The following is a 14,206-nucleotide window of genomic DNA, read 5'->3' on the forward strand; positions in this document are numbered from 1 at the left end:
AAGTTATGAAGTTTGCTCTGTGTGCCTTACAGAAATATGTTATGAGGTTGGGAAATGCCCCCCACCAGCCTTTCAGGTGCAAAAATGGAGGAGCCAGACTCGCTGCTGGTCCATTAAAAGTAGCTACACTCCCAAGGACTATCCCAGGAACCGTGTACAATGCAGACTTCGCCGAGATAACACAGCAACAATAGACACTGCTTGACTCACATCATAGCAAAGGAGCTTTCTAGAAAGTTGGAAGAAACTACGAAAGAGGGATAGAGACAGCATGACTTGGCATCTCTCCCCCACAACTCAACAGCTGGAAACACACCTGGATGACAAAACTGATTCAGAAATCAGAAGATAATAATAAGAATACATTTAAACCAAAGTCCCCAAACAGACTAGTATTGGTTTCTCAGCAGAAAATTTTCAGTTTTGGGAATTTTGTTTTCCGAGTCAGACCTTGCCAAGCAGAGAGAAAATATTTGAGTTGCCTTCTTCAGAGCAGCTTGGCCTAGACACTCTAGCTGTGGGTCACCATCATGGCCTTGCTGAGAACTGGGGTATTTTAATAATTTGGGGAGGTCCCAGGGTGTTTGGGGGAGATTATGAGGCTGTTACCTTTTGAGATAAAAAGGACTAGAGAAAGGACTAGAGAAAAACATTTTAGAAATGTGGATTTAGACATTTTATTTAAAGCAATGGGGTGGGTCTGAGTTTCTCAGAAGGTTTTTGTTGCAGGAAGCAACATTGTTTGATCTGTCATTGTACCAAAGGGGGAGATGGTTGTTTTATAAAAGGAGGGTGAAAACTAAATGCCTCCAAGGAAGGATGAAATTCGAACCCATGCGGGCAGAACACAATGGATTAGCAGTCGATCACCTTAACCACTCAGTCACCTCATCTGAGCTGTCAGGAAAGGGACAGGAGGAGAAATCTAAGGCCGGCAGAGATAGGGACACTAAGGAGTTTCCCAATACTAAGCAGAAGCAGGGTCTGAATGAGCTCCCCCCTCACATCTAGTGAGGAGCTGGGGAAAGACTTCAGGAACAGGCCGTGTTTGCACAGACACACCTACTCTGCCTAGCTATGCAGCATGATGGGCCGCTTCCCCAAAATGACCAGTTTGGGATGGTGGTGGGTTACAAATCACTTTAGGATTGAGTGGAATGAAATGTTATTCTCCTTCCTGTATGAGTGAAGGGCAGCAGAACATACCTAGTCCGTCCTGATGGAGGGGTAGGTGGGTGAGGAATAGCTTTTATTGGACTGCAGAGACGTGACTGAGGATATCACCCTAAACCAGTGGTCCCAAAACATTTCACACTGTGCCTTGTATAGACTCATAGACTTGGCTGTGGCCCCTCAGAAGCCAGGGTCGAGAACTGGGGCTGGGAGTGGAGCTGTTGCTTGCTTGGTGATGAGAGGGGTAAGGGGTCAACGCGCCGGGCTGGGAGCCAGAGTCTCAGGCTAAGGGTGGGGTTGGGGAAGAGCTGGGACAGAGTGTTGCTCCCTCCCTGCCCTCCATGGGGACTGGCTCAGGCCCTGAGGTGCCCCCATGAATGTTTCTCTGTGTCCCCCTAGGAGTCACACCGCACATTACGGGGACCAATGAACCCTAGTCGCTAAGCAGGGGCTAGTGATGCCAAAGCCCAGGGAAAGGGAGAACAAGTGTGGGGCCCCAGAACTGGAACCATGGCCCCCCTTCTGTCTCTGTCTCTGCCCCCTTCCACACCTTCCACCCATGGCCCCATCCACTGTCACCTCTGTTCACCCCTTCCCCCACTGGCCCCACCCTGTCACTCCTTTACCCTTGCCCCACTGCGACCCTGAGACCAGAGAAGCTCTGTGCCCCTGCTGCAGCCCCCGGGCCGAAGTAGGGAGTGGGAGCTCCTTCAGCCCTGGGGCTGACATGGGGAGACTTTTCCAGGGGAGCCTAATTTGGCCAGAGCCCCTAGTCATGGGCCCACTGTCCCCTTGGCGATGCAAGGTTTGGGGAGGCTGAGCCCTCCCGAGCCTCCATTACGAGCCGCCCAGGCTACCCGCTGCTCACTGTGTGGCCAGTCTCCCTGTGTTCTCTGCTGTTGGTGCTGGGGAGCCTGGCCGGCCTCAGGGGTGGGGCCCCCCCGGTAGTCACCCCAGGCTCCAGGGGGTCAAAGGGCACCGTGTGGCAGTGCAAAGGTGCTCACTGCTCTCCCCTGCCCAGTGCTCCTCTGTGAATGCGATGAAGTGGGTTTTAGCCCATGAAAGCTTATGCTCACATAAATGCGTTAGTCTCTAAGGTACCACACGTACTCTTTGTTCTTTTTAAATTAATAGAGGTTAAGTCCATGAATGGCTATTAGCCAGGCTGGGTAAGGAATGGTGTCCCTAGCCTCTGTTTGTCAGAGGGTGGAGATGGATGGCAGGAGAGAGATCACTTGATCATTGGCCTGTTAGGTTGACTCCCTGTGGGGCACCTGGCATTGGCCACTGTTGGCAGATAGGTTGTAGGGTTAGATGGACCTTTGGTTTGACCCAGTATGGCCATTCTTCTGTTCTTATGAATGGGAGGGGAACAGCCCTATGACAGAGTTTCTGTAGTGTAGCGGTCATCACGTTTGCCTAACATGCAAAAGGTCCCTGGTTTGAAACCAGGCAGAAACATGATGGCTTTAACTTTCCCAGCTCCTACTGGCCTGTCCCTGCTGCTGTAGGAGCAGCAGTGATTTCTATGCTCAAAAGGTCTGTTATACTTCCTCTTTCTCCTGCTTTTGTCTCCTCTCCCTCTCTGAATGCCTGAGAAGTGGCTTTCTCCCCCCCCCGCCCTCCTGTACTTGCTTGTGGGACGAGGGGCTGATTGAAGAGCAGAAGAAGCTCCCAGGTAGACAAGGTGTCTGGGACTCTAATTGGGCAGCACTCACACCCCAGAGCATGGACACTGCCCAAGGTGGAGTGTGACCAGCCAGATGCAGCCACTGTTGGCAGATAGGATATGGGTTGGAGGGACCTTTGGTCTGACCCAATATGGCCAGTCTTCTGTTCTTATGAAGGGAGGAGCAGAGGCCAACGACAGAGTTTCTGTAGTGTAGCGGTTATCACGTTTGCCTAACACGCAAAAGGTCCCTGGTTCGAAACCAGGCAGAAACATGATGGCTTAATTTTCCCAGCTCCTACTGGCCTGTCCCTGCTCTTGTAGGAGCAGCAGTGACTTTCTGTGCTCTAAAGGTCTGTTATACTTCCCCACTCCCTCTCTGAATGCCTGGGAAGTGGCTTTCCACCTGCTGGACTGCTTGTGGGACGAAGGGGCTGGTTGAAGAGCAGAAGAGTTCCCAGGTAGACAAGGTGTCTGGGACTCTAATTCGGCAGCACTCACACCCCCAGAGCATGGACACTGCCCAAGGTGGAGTGTGACCAGCCAGATGCAGCCAAGTCATCTCTAGTCGCAGGGGCTCTTCCTGCTGGCCTCCTTTGTGTGACTTGCCAAAGGAGGGAGTGAGGCAGGAATGGGGCAAAAGAGGAAAGTCGAGCTGAAGAAGTCAGGGCAGAAGCTAAGCATCTCAATGCAGCTAAGTGGGGTTAGTAGAGTTTCACCATTCATTCTGCAAAGCCTGAGGAGGTGCGGTTGGCTACTGGGAGGTAGAATTCTGTGCCTGCCTCTTGGCTTCCCAGGGATGGCTACTTGCATCCCAGGAGAAGTAGGATGGCTCTGGGTGAAAGGAAGACAAGCAAAGCTATGGGAGGAAAATTGGGTGCGTGGTGCTGGCTCTGCGCTGGGGGAGGGGGTTGGTGTGCAGGAGGGGTGGCGCTTACCCCAGGCAGTGCAGCTCCCAAAGTAACCGGATCACACAACCCTGCGTCAGCAGCTCCTAGGTGAGCCATGCCAGGGGGTCTCCGTGCTCTGCTGCCTGCAGGCGCTACCCCCAGAGCTCCCATTGGCTGCAGTTCCTGTCCAATGAGAGCTGCGGAGTTGATACTTGGGGCAGGAGCAATGAATGGAGACATTTCCCCCGCCCCAGGGGATGCCAGGACCTGCCACCCATTTTTGGGAGTGGCATGGAGGGACAGAGGCAGAGTGGGCAGGGAGCCACCTTAGTGCTGCTGGCACATCTCTGCACACCCATTGGGGGAGGGGAGCAGAGGTCGTCCATGTGCTGTCTGGGTTAGGGACAGTGCACAGAGCTGCCTCCTCTCCCGGGTCTATTACAGGAGGGGAGGGGGGTCTTTTGGCCTGCAAGGTGCAGCAGGTCGGACTAGATGATCACATTGGTCCCTTCTGACCTTAAAGGCTCCGAGACTGAAAGGGAGAGGGAAGTAAAGGAAGTTTTTTAAAAAATAAACCAAACATTGTAATACCAGGATAACTCCAACAGCTCATTGTATAGTCCTGCCCCTTTCTTCCTCCACTGTGTGTTGAATGATCTGCAGAACATTGATTCTCTCATTCCATTGCTAAACTGATACAATGTGACTGAAATTAAACCAACTCCCAGCCGAGAAAACATCATGTCATTGCATTGGCTGGAAATTGAACCCAAATCAACTGCTTAGACAGCAGCTCTGCTCACCACTATACCACCAATGTATCCAGCAAAAGTGCCACTTATGCTTGCCCAACGAGGCTAAAGCAGCATTGAGGAGATTGTCTGCGGTTAAAATGTACCAGATTCTCATCATTTAAAAAAAAACAAAACACCTCCATCTTCACTTGGGTTTGAACCATCAGCCTTTCAATTAGCCACCAAAGTTGTTAATCACAGGGTATGTCTACACTATGGGATTATTCCAATTTTACAGAAACCAGTTTTTGAAAACAGATTGTATAAAGTCGAGTGCACGCGGAAACACTAAGCACATTAATTCTGCGCTGTGTGTCCATGTACCGAGGCTAGCTTTGACTTCCGGAGCGTTGCACTGTGGGTAGCTATCCCATAGCTATCCCATAGACCCAACTCAGCAAGGCCACGACAGTGACCCCACAGCTAGAAGTCTAGGCAAGCTGTCCTGAAGAAGGTAACTCAAACATTTCTCCCTGCTTCCCTTGGCAAGGTCTGATTGGGAAAAAGAAATTCCCAAACTGAAAATTTTCGGAGAAAACCAATACTAGTCTGTTGGGAATTTGATTTGAATGTATCTATGTATCTCTTCTGATTTCTCCATTGTCATTTGTCCTAGACGTGTTTCCAGCTGTTGAGTTGTGGGGGGAAGAGGCCAATCATGGATGTCTCTACTTCCTTTCATAGTTTCTTCCACTTCTAGAAAGTCCTTGCTTGACGACATAGTCCAGCACTGTCCATTGTGCTTGTGCTATCTGGCAAGAGTTTGCATTGTACACGGTTCCTGGGATCGGCCTCGGTGAGGTCGGCGGGGGTGCATGGACAAAAATGGGAATGACTCCCCAGGTCATTCCCTTCTTTAAGTTTTGTCTAAAGGGAGAGTCAGTCCTGTCTAGACTATCAGGCAGCCTACTAAAGAACCAGAGAGGCAAACCTCGCTCCAGGTCAGAGCCCCAGACATCCTGCAGAAATGATGAGCTGCATGCCATTCTTAGGGGTGCCCCTGCAACAACCCCACCCGTTGCTTCCCTCCTCTCCACCCCTCCTGGGCTACCGTGGCAGTTATCCCCCATTTGTGTGATGAAGTAATAAAGAATGCAGGAATTTGAAACAACACTGACTTTATTGCCTCTGCAAGTAGAGCTCAAAGGGGGGAGGGGAGGGCAGCCTCCAGCTGCTATGATATTCCAGGCAGGACTGAATCTCCATTAGACAAAGCTTAAAGAAGAGAATGACCTGGGAGTCATTCCCATTTTTGCCCAGGCACCCCCGGCTGACCTCACTGAGGCCAGCCAGGAGCACTCACGGGATGATGATGATGGATACCAGTCCTACTGTACCGTCTGCCATCTGGAAGGGAAGGGAAGGGATGCTGCTGTGTAGCGCTGCAGCACCACGTCTGCCAGCAGCATCCAGTAGACATACGGTGACATTGAAAAAAGATGAGAAATGATTTTTTTTCCCTTTGCTTTCATGGGGGGAGGGGGGGGCGAACATATACCCTGAACCACCTGCAACAATGTTTTTGACCCTTCAGGCTTTGGAACTCAGCCAAGAATTCAAATGGTTTTCGGAGAGTGTGGGAACTGTGGGATAGCTACAGTTGTCAGTCGCCCCTCCCTCCGTGAGCGTCCATTTTTCATTCTTTGGCTTTCTGGTACGCTTGTCTCAGCTCCTTAAGTTTCAGCACTGTGTTGAGTCCCTGTTGTGGCCTCTGTCCATCATAGCCTTGGAGATTTTTTCAAATGTTCTGGCATTTTGTCTTTTGGAACGGAGTTCTGATAGAACAGATTCATCTCCCCATACAGAGATCAGATTCAGTATCTCCCATACGGTCCATGCTGGAGCTCTCTTTTTGGATTCTGGGACTGCATGGTCACCTGTGCTGATCGGCGCCTCTGTCCATGCTGGGCAAACAGGAAATTAAATTCAAAAGTTTGCGGGGCTTTTCCTGTCTACCTGGCCAGTGCATCCAAGTTCAGATTGCTGTCCAGAGCGGTCACAATGGTGCACTGTGGATCCCACCCGGAGGCTCTACAGCCCGAACCCATGTCCCACTAACCCTAATCCACAGTGCCCCGATTTCCCAGCGCCCCTCCTATGCACACTGCTTCTCAGGATTACAGATACTCCTCTTAAGAGCCCTTATTCCTCTGTCCCAATCCACAGCCCCCTCCTATGGTGGACAGCCCCTCAATTAAACCCACAGCTGCTCCCTCACGGCGCTGCTCCTCAACCCAGCCACAGTCCTTCCCTCCAGCAGCACGTGCCCTCCTCAGGAAGATTTTCTTGCAAGTTTCGTGTATGAGTCTGCATGTTCTTTTACAGTATGTTGGAAATATGTTGGGTTGCTTGCTGAAATGATCACTTTTGGCTGGTGTTGGATTCCCAGTCTCCTTGTTATTGGGGCAGGAGAAATAAAGGGTTGTTATCCTTGTTGTGTAAATCGAGGGCAGCACAACTGTGCTTGGCAGACCCCGACTGAGGGACTCCCTCAATTCAATAGCACTTGCTAGGCAGGGGACAGGGTTCCAAGCAAGTGGGCTGGGGCTGGGCCTAATACTAAATTTTGGTGTTAAATCCTTTAGGACAGGTGTTCCTTCCCTGCAGGGATGAGTGAGTCCCTAGACAACCCTAGTGAGTATGAATGCCTTCTATTTTCCCCCCTTTCCCACCCAGATGGCAGGTGCTCTACAGAGGCACCTCTGGCTTGCACTTTCCCTAAGGTCAACAGCTGTGAAAGTGGGGTGCAGAGAGGGGATGGCTCATGTTAAAGGACTTTTGGTTGCTGGACTTCCCAAACCGTAGAGAGAAGGACACTGTCCAGCTTATTTGGGGGTGGTCTTTTCCTTGTCCACAGGTTTATGAGCAGTGCGACTGCTGACATGACTTCTGCTAACCCTGGGCTTACATTGCAATGTAGACATACCCTGAGAGGGCATCTATACTGTGATAAAATCCCTGGCCTGGCTTGGATCTCTGCCTTGGACTCCTGGGGCTCATTTGAGGCTAAAAACTGCAGTGCAGAACATTTGGGCTCAGACTGGAGCTCAGGCTCGGAGACCCTCACCCCTCATGGGGTCTTGGAGGCTGGGCTCAAGCCCAAGTGTCTACTTTTGTAATTTTATAACCCTGCAGCACAAGCCCCACAAAATCAACTGACCCAGGTTTGAGAATAGTGACTTGGTGTGTGAATGGCAGTGTAGACATAATGCTAGGCTATGTCCAGACTGCAATGAACACCCAGGCAGCTGCCCCATGCCAGCTCAGGCAGGGGCTTGGGTTCCAAAGTGGGGTGGTAAATTTGCAGTGTAACATTTAGGGGACTCAGCTCAATACTGGGCTCTGGTCCACCTCAAGTTGGGAGGGAGTTTAGCAAGCAAAAAAGGTAAAATAGCAGTGAGTGAAATATTACCCTGGACTCAATGGCATTTCTCCATTGGTCTGTCTGCTTTGGGCAGGGACAATAACACGTCCTGCTGCATTGTTATTTCAAAGGGCGGTTTAGGATTTTCATTCTTTACGTGGTGCACAAAGAGGGCTCAACCCTGCTGGGACTTACAACTAAATGAGATGCCCACAGATTCTGGCAGCCACATGAGCATTTGGGTGAGAAGCCTCTGCCCCTGCCCCAGTTTGGGCTTGTGAGGGGCTCAGGACACTGACATCTAGCTCAGTGGGGCTTTCAGTAACTGCATTATCAGACATTTTGTGAGTGCAATTTACTGTGATAAAACAGCCCCCTGGCTAGACTGGCAAAGGTCCCATCTAGCTCTGCGTTTTGGTCTTCTTGCTCAGCTAGCTGACATGCTAAAAAGCCACTCAACTTGGCACCACTGAGCCAGAGGAACCCTCAGAACTTCTAATTTAAGAGACAGGTGCTTTAGCCAGCTAAACCAAGTGCCTCTACATGGTACTTGACTATACTGGTTGCCTGCCAGCACTGACTCCCCCTGAAAAAAGCTGCATCCCACCAGGGCCTGACAAGACTTGTGTTTGCTTGGGTTGGATTCTGGCAGGCTGGGCTTTCACCCATGGTTTGCCCCTGCCAAAGTGAGGATAAACCAGGTGAGCTTTTCCTTGCAAGCTGTGTGTTGTGTGTTGAATCTTTGGCCAGGTCTGCACTACAAAGTTATTTCAGCATCATGCCCATATTGCTCAGGTGTGTGGTGGTAAGTTTGCACACAGAACACTAAGCTCAGGCTCCTGTCGGCTTGTGGCTGTGCAAAGTTAGGCAAGGCCACCTGGTGACAAAAAAGCCCTGTTTTGGTGAAAAAATAAAATTACCTGGACTCAATTGCATTTCTCCAGAGGTCTGAGCTTTGGGGCAGGGACATAAAGTGACAAATGTCCTGCTGCATTCATTTATCACCATAGGGGGTTTAGGATTTTCATTCTCACAATGCACAAAGCAGGACTCACCCTGCCCTGCATAAACTAGATGAGCTGCCCACAGATTCTGGCAGCCACAATTTCCATTTGGTGTGAGAGCCCAGAGCCTGCTATCCAGTCCCAAGGGAGGGGGTCATCCAGGTTGGTACCCTCCTAACCATTGCCACCTAAGCCTGGAATGTAATTCACATAAGAGAAAACCTAGTTTTGTATCAGACCTGTCCAAAGAATCTGAACCATTCACACACACACCTGGGAGCAAAACTTCACCTTCTCCTCTGCCTTTACAGAAGCCCCAAAAAGCCTCAAACAGGGCACCACTGGGGTTATCAGGATCAGGTGCCCAAAAGCAGACAGACCAATGGAGAACTGCCATGAGTCCAGGGTAATACTTCACTGCGGTTTTACCATTTCCACTTGCTAAATTCCCTCCCAACCTCCTGGGTTCCTAGAGCAGGTACTGAGCCTGAGCCGAGACACGTACACTGCAACTTTACAGCCCAAGCCACATTGGCCCTGTCATTAAGACCACACAGAGCCTGCCCTGGACTTATGTTCATTGCACTTAGATGACTACCCTATGTTATGTTCCTACACTGGTGATTAATCACCCAGGCACCTGTCTCAAAGCCCAGGTCAGCTGACTCAGGGGTTATGGACTGGACTGCAAGACTATAAAATTACAGTGCAGACATATGGACTTGAGCCCAACCTCTGAGACCCCACGAGGGGTGAGGGTTTCTGAACCCAGGCTTCAGTGTGAACACGCTACGTAGGATGATCAGAGGAATGGTAAACCATGCCTTATGAAGGAGACTCATAAGGGCTTGGCTTGTATCAAGTCCTGGCCAAAAGAGGCTCGAGGTGATATTGCTTGCTTCTATATAATATATCAGGGGGATTAACGTTGGGGAGGAGAGGAATTATTTTAGTTAAGTACTAATAGTAGGCGAGGTACGACATGGGTCCAAATTGGATATTAGGATAGTTTGACTTGAATAGATCGAAGTTCTAACATATAGGGGAGTGAGTTCTGGAAACGGCCTTCGAGAGGGAGTTGTGGGGCAAGACTTATCATGGCTTTTAAGACTAGAGCTTTGATAATATATGGAGGGGGATGTTAATAGAATGGGATAGTTTCATTTTTGGGCAATATTGATATTATGGCAATTTATCGGCAGATAGTTCTGCCTGAATGGTCTGTCTGAGGGGATGATGAGATGAGAATGTGGACTGAGTTACATGGCAGGGATTTTTTCATTGGGTTTGCTAGCTGGTGAGTCTTGCCCCATGCTCAGGGTTTAGATCTGAGTCGCCATTTGGGGATCGGAAGGAATTTCTTCCAGGGCGGATGGCAGAGGCCTGGAGGTATTTTCGCCCTTCTCTGTCAGCTGGGGATGGGTCGTTGCTGTGGTTCCCTGCGGCTTGAGGTATTCAAATCTCAATTTTTGCGATTCCACTTATCAGTCTTGGTCGGGGTTGTTATAATGTGATGGGTTGGGTTTTGTGCCTGCCTTGGCAGAGGTCAGACTAGATGATTCTATTGAGTCCCTTCTGCCTATGGTCTATGAGTCTGATGAGACAGCTTTTATTTCCCATCAGGCTATTGAGGAATCTCACCAGAATTTCCATGAGTAGGGGAGACTGCGGAGAACTATGGGTATTTTAATAATTTGGGGAGGTCCCAGGGTGTTTGGGGGAGATTATGAGGCTGTTACCTTTTGAGATAAAAAGGACTAGAGAATTTTTTTTATTATTATTTTTTTTAGAAATCTGGGATTTAGACATTTTATTTAAAGCAAGGGGGTTTCTGAGCTGGTTTTTGTTTGCAGGAAGCAACGTTGTTTGATCTGTCATTGTATCAAAGGAGGTGATGGTTGTTTATAAAGTAGGGGTGAAGTTTAAACACAGCTAATGAAAATGGGATTCAAACCCATTTGTACAGAGCATAGTGGATTAGCAGGCCATCTCCTTAATCACTCAGCCGTTAGGCAAGGGACAGGAGGAGCAAACTAAGGCCAGCACAGATAGAGAAACTAAGGTGTTTTTAAATATTAAGCAGAAGCAGGGGCTGAATGAGCTCCCCGCTTACATCTAGTGAGGAGTTGGGGGAAAGACTTCAGGAACAGACCGTGTTTGCATAGACACCACTGCTGTGCCTAGCTATGCAGCATGAGGGGGCCACTTTCCCAGAATGACCAGTTTTGGCTGATGGTGGGTTACAAATCACTTTAGGATTGAGTGGAATGAAATGTTATTATCCTTCCTGAATGAGTGAAGGGCAGCAGAACATACCTAGTCTGTCCTGATGGAGGGGTGGGTGGGTGAGGAATAGCTTTTATTGGAGTGCATAGAAGTGATTGAGAACGTCACCTAAATCAGTGGTCCCCAAACATTTCACACTGTGCCCTCTTATCTATGGCTGTGGGCCCTCGGAGGCCATGGTTGAGAAACGGGGCTGGGAGTGGGGGCGTTGCTTGCTGGGGAGAGGGGTGCAGACAGTGTAAGAGAGTCAAGGCCGAGCTGGGAGCCAGAGACCCAGACTGAGGATGGAGATGGGGAAAAGCTGGGACAGAGTGGGGTTGAGTGGCGCTCCCTGCCTGCCCTCTTTGGTGGCTGGCTCAGGCCCTGAGGTGCCCTCATGAATGTTCCTGTGTGTCCCCCTAGGAGTCATGCCCCACATTTTGGAGACCACTGAACCCTACTTGCTAAGCAGGGGCTAGTGATGCCAAAGCCCAGGGAAAGGGAGAACAAGTGCAGGGGCCCCAGCACCAGAACCAGCCCCCCAACTTCTGTCTGGGCTCCGCCCCCTTCCACATCTTCCACCCACAGCCCCATCCAGTATGTCACCTCTGTTCCATCCCTTCCCCCACTGGTCCCACCCTGTCACTCCTTTACCCCTGGACCACTGTCGCCCCCAGACCAGAGAAGCTCTGTGCCCCTGCTGCAGCTCCTGGGCCGTAGCTGGGAGTGGGAGCTCCTTCAGCCCTGGGGCTGACATGGGGGAGACTTTTCCAGGGGGGCCCAATTTGGCCAAGGGCCCTTAGTCATGAGCCCCACCGTCCCCTGGGTGACGTGAGGTTTGGGGAGGCTGAGCCCCCTCCCGAGCCTCCATTACTGGCCGCCCAGGCTACCACTGCTCAGTGTGTGGCCAGTCTCCCTGTGTTCTCTGCTGTTCGTGCTGGGGAGCCTGGCTGGCCTTAGGGGTGGGCCCTCCGGCAGCTGCCAGGGCTCCAGGGGGTCAACGGGCACCATGTGGCAGTGCAAAGGTCTCACTGCTCTCCCTGCCCCAATGCTCCTCCATGGCCCCATAGAGGGTTGGGGGGAGCGAGGTGCAACACTATGTGCTCCATGCATCCTGGTCACTTTCCCCACCTGGGCTGTGCTGTGAGGGGAGCATCAGAAGCTGCTGCTCTCTGCCCTCCCCTGATGCAGCCCGGCTGAGGAAAGTGACCTGGATGCAGGGAGCTCAGATGATGTCGCTTCTCACCCCCACAGCCCCTAGGGGTGCCCGGAGGAGCAGCGTTCCAGGGAGGAGCGGGCAGCAATGCCAGCTGCTCCAAGCACTCAGGTCTCTGTCTCTAAGTGAGTGCAGGAGGGGGTGCAGGGGTTAGGGGTGAAGGAGGTGCAGCAGAGGGGCAATGGCTGATGGCGCAGGAGGGGAGTGTGGGAGTTAAGGGGACACAGTGTAGGGGTTAGGGCACAGAAGGGGGCAGGAGTTAGGAGTGAAGGAGGCACAAGGGTTGGGAGTGCAGGAGCTGGGGGGAAAGGGGGAGGGGGATCGTCCGGGGGTGATGGGGAAGTGGCAAAGTACAAGTTTTGCCCAGGGCACCATTTCCCCTAAAGCTGAGCCTTGATAACATTTCTTGCTGGGAGGGGGAGGGGAGAGAGATGAGGTGTTTTCTTTCTGTTTCTTTCCTCTCCATTTTCTGCTCCTTCCTTCAATTCCAGAAACCTCCCTTGTGTTTCAGACTGTGCAGTGACGCCCTCCCCACCCCAGGCCTCTGGAGCCTTTGGAGCAGAAAGATCCCAGGAGCTGAGGATGAATCCAGGGGTGAGTAGCTGGCAGGAAGGAGTCCTAGCAGCTCTCCTGGGAACGCAGGTGAGGACTGACTCCCCCTTCTCTAGATTCTCCCCGTGGGGCTCTGGGGAGCAGGGAGGTTTGTGTGATAAATTCCATCCAACTCCCCCTTTGATCCAAGCCGAGGGCCGTCTCAGCTCTGCACGTTCCCCTTGGCAGCTCCAAACAAGGGATGTTTTCCTCTGCCCAGGAGACCCAGCCAGGGACTGATGTGCTGGAGATATGCTGGGAAAGGGACTGTCTGAATTCCCAAGGCAGGAAATGAACAATCTACAGCAACATCATTAACCACAAACACACTCTAACCATGCTCCAGCCAGTAGGGAAATGGGCAGGAATTCTTGCTGTTCAGCCAGGGCCACACGGACAGAGCTGCAGTGCTCGGGCAGTGATGTCACCCGGTGACCTGGGCCATCCTTTGGCTCTCTGGTGAGAACCCTCAGCCTCCCATCCTCAGTCTCTACCTGATGGCTGAGCAGGGGGTTATTGACAGGAGGAGACTCAGCCTTGTTCTTTCTTAAGACCAAGTAAATAGTATAACCAGTCATATGTTTGATGAATTTTTGCTGCTCTCTGCATTAATTGTCTCTGAGGCAGTTCATGATTCTCTCTAACATTGCAGTCTCCTCAAATCCTTGCTGAATAATTACTAGGTGCAATTGTGGTGTCTGCAGCTCATCGAGAGCACTTTATCAGTCATTCAATGTTGAAATTCAAGAACTGATGTTTAGTTTGAAAATCAGGGCTCTTGGGTCTATTCCCAACTCTGCCACGGCTGGCTGGTGACCTAAGACAGTCAATTCTCTTTCTCAGCCTTAGTTCTACCCTCTTTCAAGAAGGGATAATAATGACCTCCTACCTACTTCAACCACTCACTGTCTCTCCCCACAACACAGTCTCCCACTGCAGTTGAAAGGCAGCTGGAATCTAGTAGGATGCCCATGGAACAAATGGGTATAGAGAAACCTCATCACTGAAAGGAGCCATGAAAACACCACACACCAAGCCTTCCCTAGCGCAAAATCAACCTCCACAGAAAGACCCCTATGGTGTCATACCCAGCTCCCTAGCCCTCAGCCACAACCACTTAACACAGGGGCCTTTCTACACTCTGGTTCTGTTCTCACTGAAGGTCATTTCCAATTGTTGCTCCAGACCAGCTTCCCCAGCACACTCACTGCTGTGGCAGCTCTGTAACGTGGTAGCCCGA

At 51.1% G+C, this 14,206-nt stretch overlaps 2 non-coding genes across 2 annotated transcripts; both read left to right on the top strand.

Moving 5' to 3' along the window:
- The first annotated feature begins 2,561 nt into the window (after positions 1–2,561).
- On the top strand, positions 2,562–2,634 carry TRNAV-AAC (transfer RNA valine (anticodon AAC)). The gene has a single exon. It is a non-coding gene; the product is annotated as a tRNA-Val (tRNA).
- A 410-nt stretch (positions 2,635–3,044) lies between these two features.
- TRNAV-AAC (transfer RNA valine (anticodon AAC)) lies at positions 3,045–3,117 on the top strand. Its single transcript has one exon. It is a non-coding gene; the product is annotated as a tRNA-Val (tRNA).
- Positions 3,118–14,206: the final 11,089 nt, after the last annotated feature.

The sequence above is a fragment of the Chelonoidis abingdonii genome, chromosome 18 (genome assembly GCF_003597395.2).
Source record: "Chelonoidis abingdonii isolate Lonesome George chromosome 18, CheloAbing_2.0, whole genome shotgun sequence".
NCBI lineage: Eukaryota > Metazoa > Chordata > Testudines > Testudinidae > Chelonoidis > Chelonoidis abingdonii.